General features: G+C 41.2%; 1 pseudogene; it reads left to right on the top strand.

The window, feature by feature from the left end:
* Window positions 1-437: 437 nt before the first annotated feature.
* LOC138144331 (serine protease HTRA2, mitochondrial-like) lies at window positions 438-4,781 on the top strand (annotated as a pseudogene).
* The last annotated feature ends 1,468 nt before the right edge of the window (window positions 4,782-6,249 follow it).

Genomic DNA, 6,249 nt, shown 5'->3' with positions numbered 1-6,249 from the left:
GCCAGTGAGTCGATAAGGTTGTTACATTCTCTGAGGCAAGAGAAGGCTATATAAGCCCTGATGTGTAGCTTTGTTTTAGGGCTCACTTTGAGAAGTGTTCTGTGATTTGATATGGATTCTGGGAAGCAGTTGTCAAGAGTCCCCCGGCTTTGAAAAACCCAGATGTTGAAACCCAGATGTTGATTGGGTATGGATGTAATGGTTGAACAGTTTGGAAATCTGTCTACTTGATCTATTTCTCTGACTTGATAATTCTGTCTGTGTATTCCGAAGTTCAGGGTGCTGACCTTTTTACCTTGAACTCGGAAAACGATACATGTTTGACTGATTAAAGTAAGCTTGTTAACCCCTTTTGAGTTGCTTTACTTTATCAAAGCACATCCAAGAACCTGTGTGAGCAGCCACCCTGGGGACGCTGGGGTGCTTGCTGCTACAAAATGGCGTCACGAACAGGATCTGCAGAGTAAGAGGAAAGTATGGGGGTTGGGACAATCCTTTGTTTCCCAGTTGTGGTAGCTGTGGCTCTGTGGAGCTGTGGAGCAGGAGAAAAGAATGGCCTGCATGCGCACTTCGCTGAGCTGAGAGCAGGAATAGTGAGCTGCCTGCATCGGGACCTGGGCAGAAGCCAGGAGTGGCTGCCACCCGCAGGAGGAGAAGGAGCCTAGGAGTTCAGAATTCAGCCACAGGAAAAGATAATAACTGAGCAGCAAAGCAGGGGCACTGAATGTGTTTCCTGGCTGCATCCCACAGTTAGGGACCCAGGGGGAGGATGGACTTGTGACTATGGTGGGTGGGATGAAATGTCTTGGACCCCAAAAGAGCCCACCTTGTTGGTTTTGTTGCCCAGTCCCCTCTCTGTACTTGGAAGCAGGGGCTGGAGCTGTGTGAGGGAAAGGATACCCCCCTTCTCTCAGGAGAACTTTGGACTCTTGCTTTGAATGAAGTAGTAATGCAACGTACTTTGTGTTTGTTTAAGGCCCAGTGGCCATTTTGGTAACTTTAGTTCTGTATCTTGAAAATGTGACCTAAGACATGTTTGGTGCTAATTCAAAGGTAAATTGACTATGCTATGGGCATGAAAGATCTTGGGGCCGAATGTAATGGGAATGTAAATTTGAAGATCTTCCCTGCTCCTAAGCTAACATGCACCTGGAGCCTGGGGTGGGAGGCTTGTTTTTCAGTAGATACTTCTTGATTGGCCAGTGAGTCAATAAGGCTGTTACATTCTCAGAGCCAGGAGATGGCTATATAAGCCCTGATGTGTAGCTTTGTTTTGGGGCTCACTTTGAGAAGTGTTCTATGATTTGATATGGATTCTGGGAAGCCATTGTCCAGAGCCCCCCAGCTTTGAAAAACCCAGATGTTGAAACCCAGATGTTGACTGGGTATGGATGTAATGGTTGGACAGTTTGGAGATCTGTCTACCTGATCTGTTTCTCTGACTTTATAATTCTATCTGTGTATTTTGAAGTTTGGGGTGCTGACCTTTTTCCCCTGAATGAGGTAAACAATACATGTTTGACTAATTAAAGTAAGCTTGTTAACCCCTTTAGAGTTGCTTTCCTTTATCAAAGCAGATCCAAGAACCTGTATGAGCAGCCACTGTGCGAACGCTGGGTTGCTTGTTGCTACAGAAATCGATCCAGGAGAGATAATTTAAAAATTATTGGAGTACCTGAAAGCCATGATCAAAGTAAGAACCTAGAAATCATCCTCCAGGAAGTTCTCAAAAAAACTGCCCTGATGTTTGGAACAAGAGGGCAAAATAGATGTTGAAAGAATCCACTGATCACCCCCCGAAAAAGATCCCAAATAGAAAACTCCTAGGACTATTATAGACAAGTTCCGGAATTCCCAGATAAAGGAGAGAACATTACAAGCAGCCAGGAAGAAACAATTTGAATATTGTGGAAACACAATCAGGATAACCCAGGATTTGGCAGCTTCTACTCTGAGAGATCAAAAGGCTTGGAATATGATATTCTGGAGATCAAAGGAGCTTGGATTAAAACCGAGTCACTTACCCAGCAAAACTGAGTATGATTTTTCATGGGAAAATATGGACATTCAGTGAAATAGAGGACTTTGAAGCATTCTTGCTGAAAAAACCAGAGGTGAATAGAAAATTTGACATTCAGATACAAGAAGCAAGAGAAGCATGAGAAGGTAAACATGGAAAAGAAATCATAAGGAACTTATCAAAGTTGAACTACTAATATTCCTACATGGAGAAACAATAACTGTAACTGATGAAACCTTTCTCAGTAGTTGAAGGGAATAGAAATATGTGTGTGTGTCTATGTATGAGCTTATATGGGCATATGAATATACATGTGAATGTGTGTTTTTATGTTTACAGTTATACATAGATAGAGGGCACAGGACCAACTTAAGGAAGGGATGATACATAAAAGGTGAAATTAAGAGGTGAGAGAGGAATATAATGCGAGGAGATGCAGAAAGACAGAAAGGGGTAAGCTATCTGATATAAAAGAGGCAAGGGGATATGGTTACAATGGAGGGGAAGAATAGGAAGGTAAAAGGGAATTGCTTAACCTTATTCCCATTGAATTGGATTGGGGAGTGAATGAAATGCACACTAAATAGTGTATCTCACCCTACAGGAGAGTAGGGGAGAAGCAGATGAAAGTGAAGTCAGGATGCAGGGGGAGGGAAGTTGATAGCACCCACTTTTGAAAAGGGAAGGAATTATAATAAAGAGTAGAACAAGTGGCAGGTGGAACAGGAGGGAGGGAAATATAGTCAGTGTTTTACAATGTATCTGCTGTGTTATTTTTTTGCATTAGCCACACATGTACAACCTATACTAAACTGCTTATTTTTCTAGTAAGGGTGGGTGACAAGAGAGAAAGGGAATGAATCTGGAATTCCGTTTTAAAATCAAATGTTTAAATATGTATATACTATTATTAATACTATTTTACATGTAATTGGGAAAGAAGATATACAGTCACTGGGACATAGAAATCCACTATGGCCTACTAGGAAAAATGAAAGGGGTATGGAGAAAATATGGGAGAGAGCAGATTTTAAGTGGGGATATCCTGTGGGACTACTATTTGGGGGCAACGGGTAGGGGAAAACGGGGAGAAATGTGTAACTCAAAATCTGACAGATATGAATGATGTAAATCAGAAGTTAAAAGAGCATTTGAAAAAAGAAAAAAAAGAAAATAATTTCGTTCTCAAAGAAGCACAGTAAAATGATTACGACAAGAGCTATTGTAGACATTTTCTGTGTTTTTTGCATGTGTTTGTGTGTATGTGTGTGTTTTCTGCCTTTCTGTAGGATGTATGTTGTAATCAATGTGTATTTGTTATCTTGTTTAGTTATAATGAATATAAGAACACTGTTTCCTTTACTTGTGGATACTTCAACATGAGAAAGCTTGCTCTTAGAGCAAATTCTTGGTAAAAGGTAACAAACCAAAGTAAAACTACATTTCTCCATTCAGTCCTAAGATAAGAAATGGTTTACATGAGCCCAAAGTTTTAGAAATCCTAGACCATGTGACACATATACATACACACAATACTTATACTTCTTTGTAGATGATATAACATAAACTTCATGAAGGCATGAATAGTTTCATTTTTACCTATCTCTACTGCCTTGCACATAAAGGGAAGTTAAAAGTTCTTGTTTGCTGAAAAAATTTAACGAATAAATTAAAGAGTAAAGAATTCTTAAAAAGTTTGAACTCAGGTGGGTTCTCCTTGGCCCAGTCAGATCTCAGGGCACAGCCTTGAGGGTAGAGCCCATGGCTGTGGTGATACTGCTGAGAAGGTTAAGCCGGGCTGGGGCCTTGAGCCTTGAGCATGGGCGGGCTCCAGAGCTGTGGTCTACATCGAGATTCTGGGCCGATACCCCTTCTCAGTGCAAAAGGTGCCCATCTCCAACTTCTCAGGCTTCATCTTGGCCTCTGAAGGCCTGATCGTCACCAATGCCCCCATTGTGGCTGACTGGCGCTGAGTCCGGGTGCACTTGCCCAGGGGGGAGACTTATGAGGCCATTGTAACTGCCGTGGACCCCGTGGCTAACATCGCCACACTAAGGATCCCAACCAAGGGCTCCCTGCCCTCGCTTCCCCTGGGCCACTTGGAGGAAGTCTGCCAGGGGGAATTTGTTGTTGCCATGGGAAGCCCTTTCACCCTTCAGAACACCATCACCTCTGGCATCATCAGTTCGGTCCAGCAGAGGGCCCTAGACCTTGGCCTGACTCAGCCCAACGTTGAGTATATGCAGATGGACGCTTCTATTGATTTTGGAAATTCTTGGGGTCCTTTGATTAGTTTGGATGGAGAAGTGATTGGGGTGAACACAATGAAGGTCATGGCTAGGATCTCTTTTGCAACACCCTTTGACCTCCTTTGGGAGTTTCTGCAGTGAGGGGAGAATAAGAGTTCCTGGTTTGGGAGCAATGAATTGAAATGTCGATATGTTGGGGTGATCATGCTGACATTAACACCCAGCATTTTGGCAGAGCTGCAGGTTTGCAGCCGAGTTTCCTTGATGTCAAGCATGTTGTGCTCATTCACAAAGTCATCCTGGGCTTCCCTGCACATCAGACTGGTCTGCAGCCAGAGGACATAATTCTGTCCTTTGGGAATCGAGCAGTAAAGTCAGCAGAAGACATACATGAAGCTGTTCGTACACAGCCCAAGCTGGATGTGGAGGTCCAAAAGGGATTGGATACACTGATCCTGTTTGTGACTCTAGAGGTCTCTGAGTGACCAGGACAGACTGAAGGGACTAAGTCCTTGTATAACTTTGTTCACTCCAAATGGAAGGAGAAGGGAGGCTATGGCCTCTTCCCTGTCTCCATAGCCGCTTTTTCTTGAGGCTGGAATTGCTTGGGAGAGGGGAAGGTGGGTAATAAGCCAGGGGAGGGCAGGATCCACACCCCCCCACACACACACCCCAAAGAAACAGGAGAAATGTTTTATATTAAATTAAATTAAATTAAAAAAAGAATGCTTAAAAAGAAGAATCACCTTCACTACAGCAGTATGGATACTATATTATACTCCACCATGAGCACCTCCTTCCCTTGTACCTAATGAACGAATAAATGCAACTTTATGGTTGCATATTATTTAATCATATATTATATTATTTAGTCATTACCACCTCCCTAAGGATTTTGAGGATTATTTATAATAATATACTATTTTGCCAACAAGAATAAAGACTTGACTGAGGGTCCAACAGCTAGTAAATGTCAGAGCCAAAGCTAAAATTTCTGTATTCTAAATGTGTCTGGTGCTTTAAACGATGTGCCACACTTCCCCTCTGGTGGGTTAAAAAATAACGATCTATCATTTTATGTAGCTCAAACTTCTTTGATGCTGAAACCTGTTACAGGTGTGAGGAATTTCCTAGTGTGTAACTTCTCTCCATTGATGAATATTGACGAATTGTTGGTTTGGTGTTAAACAGTTTTGAGTTTCTGTTTATAGTTCTGAGAGGTAATGTGACTAATAGCCTGACATAAAAGTGATCGATTCACTTATGAACTTATTATAAACAAACACTTAGGTTTGAACCTTGTCTTGGGCAGCTACTAAATATATGACCCTGGAAAAGTCACCTAACTTCACTAGGTCTCTGTTTACCCAACAGAAAAAAAAAATGACCTAGTGACTTCTAATGTTAACTCTAAATGTAACATTATTCACTTCTGAGGCCCTATTTACACATAAACCAATGATCCTATTATGGCATAGCTAGGGTATGTCATATAGAAAAGATATTAAAATAGATGTTCCAAATACATGGGTTATTGCTCTACCTATACTGTTTTTTGTTATCTTGAAATTTTTTAAAAACCAAGTATTCTTTAGTCATTATATCATATGAAAAAGTAAAAGTTTTTTTTTTTTGGGTTGCCTTTATTTCTCCCTATCTATCTAAACTTTGAGGTAAACTAACTTGTCAATCCCATTCTCCTTGTTTGAGCAAATCATTTAGTTAATTTACACCGTAATTAAATTATTTATAGACAAATAGGTGCATGAGAAACAGTATGATGCAATGACTAAAGAGTTGGATTTAAGACCTGGAAGAGCTGAGTTCAAATTCTGTGATTGATAGACAACTTTTCTGGGACCCTCATCAAAGAATTTCCTATACCGTGAAACCACAAAAAAAGAACAAAAAAACTTGCAAAATCAGTTCATCTAAGCAGTCTCTCTCTCTCTCTCTCTCTCTCTCTCTCTCTCTCTCTCT

This window comes from Petaurus breviceps, unplaced genomic scaffold (assembly GCF_028583685.1).
Source record: "Petaurus breviceps papuanus isolate PSGF00001 unplaced genomic scaffold, PetGlider_PUasm1.0 90696, whole genome shotgun sequence".
NCBI classification, from domain to species: Eukaryota; Metazoa; Chordata; class Mammalia; order Diprotodontia; family Petauridae; genus Petaurus; species Petaurus breviceps.
This window is presented reverse-complemented; position numbering and strand designations above follow the sequence as displayed.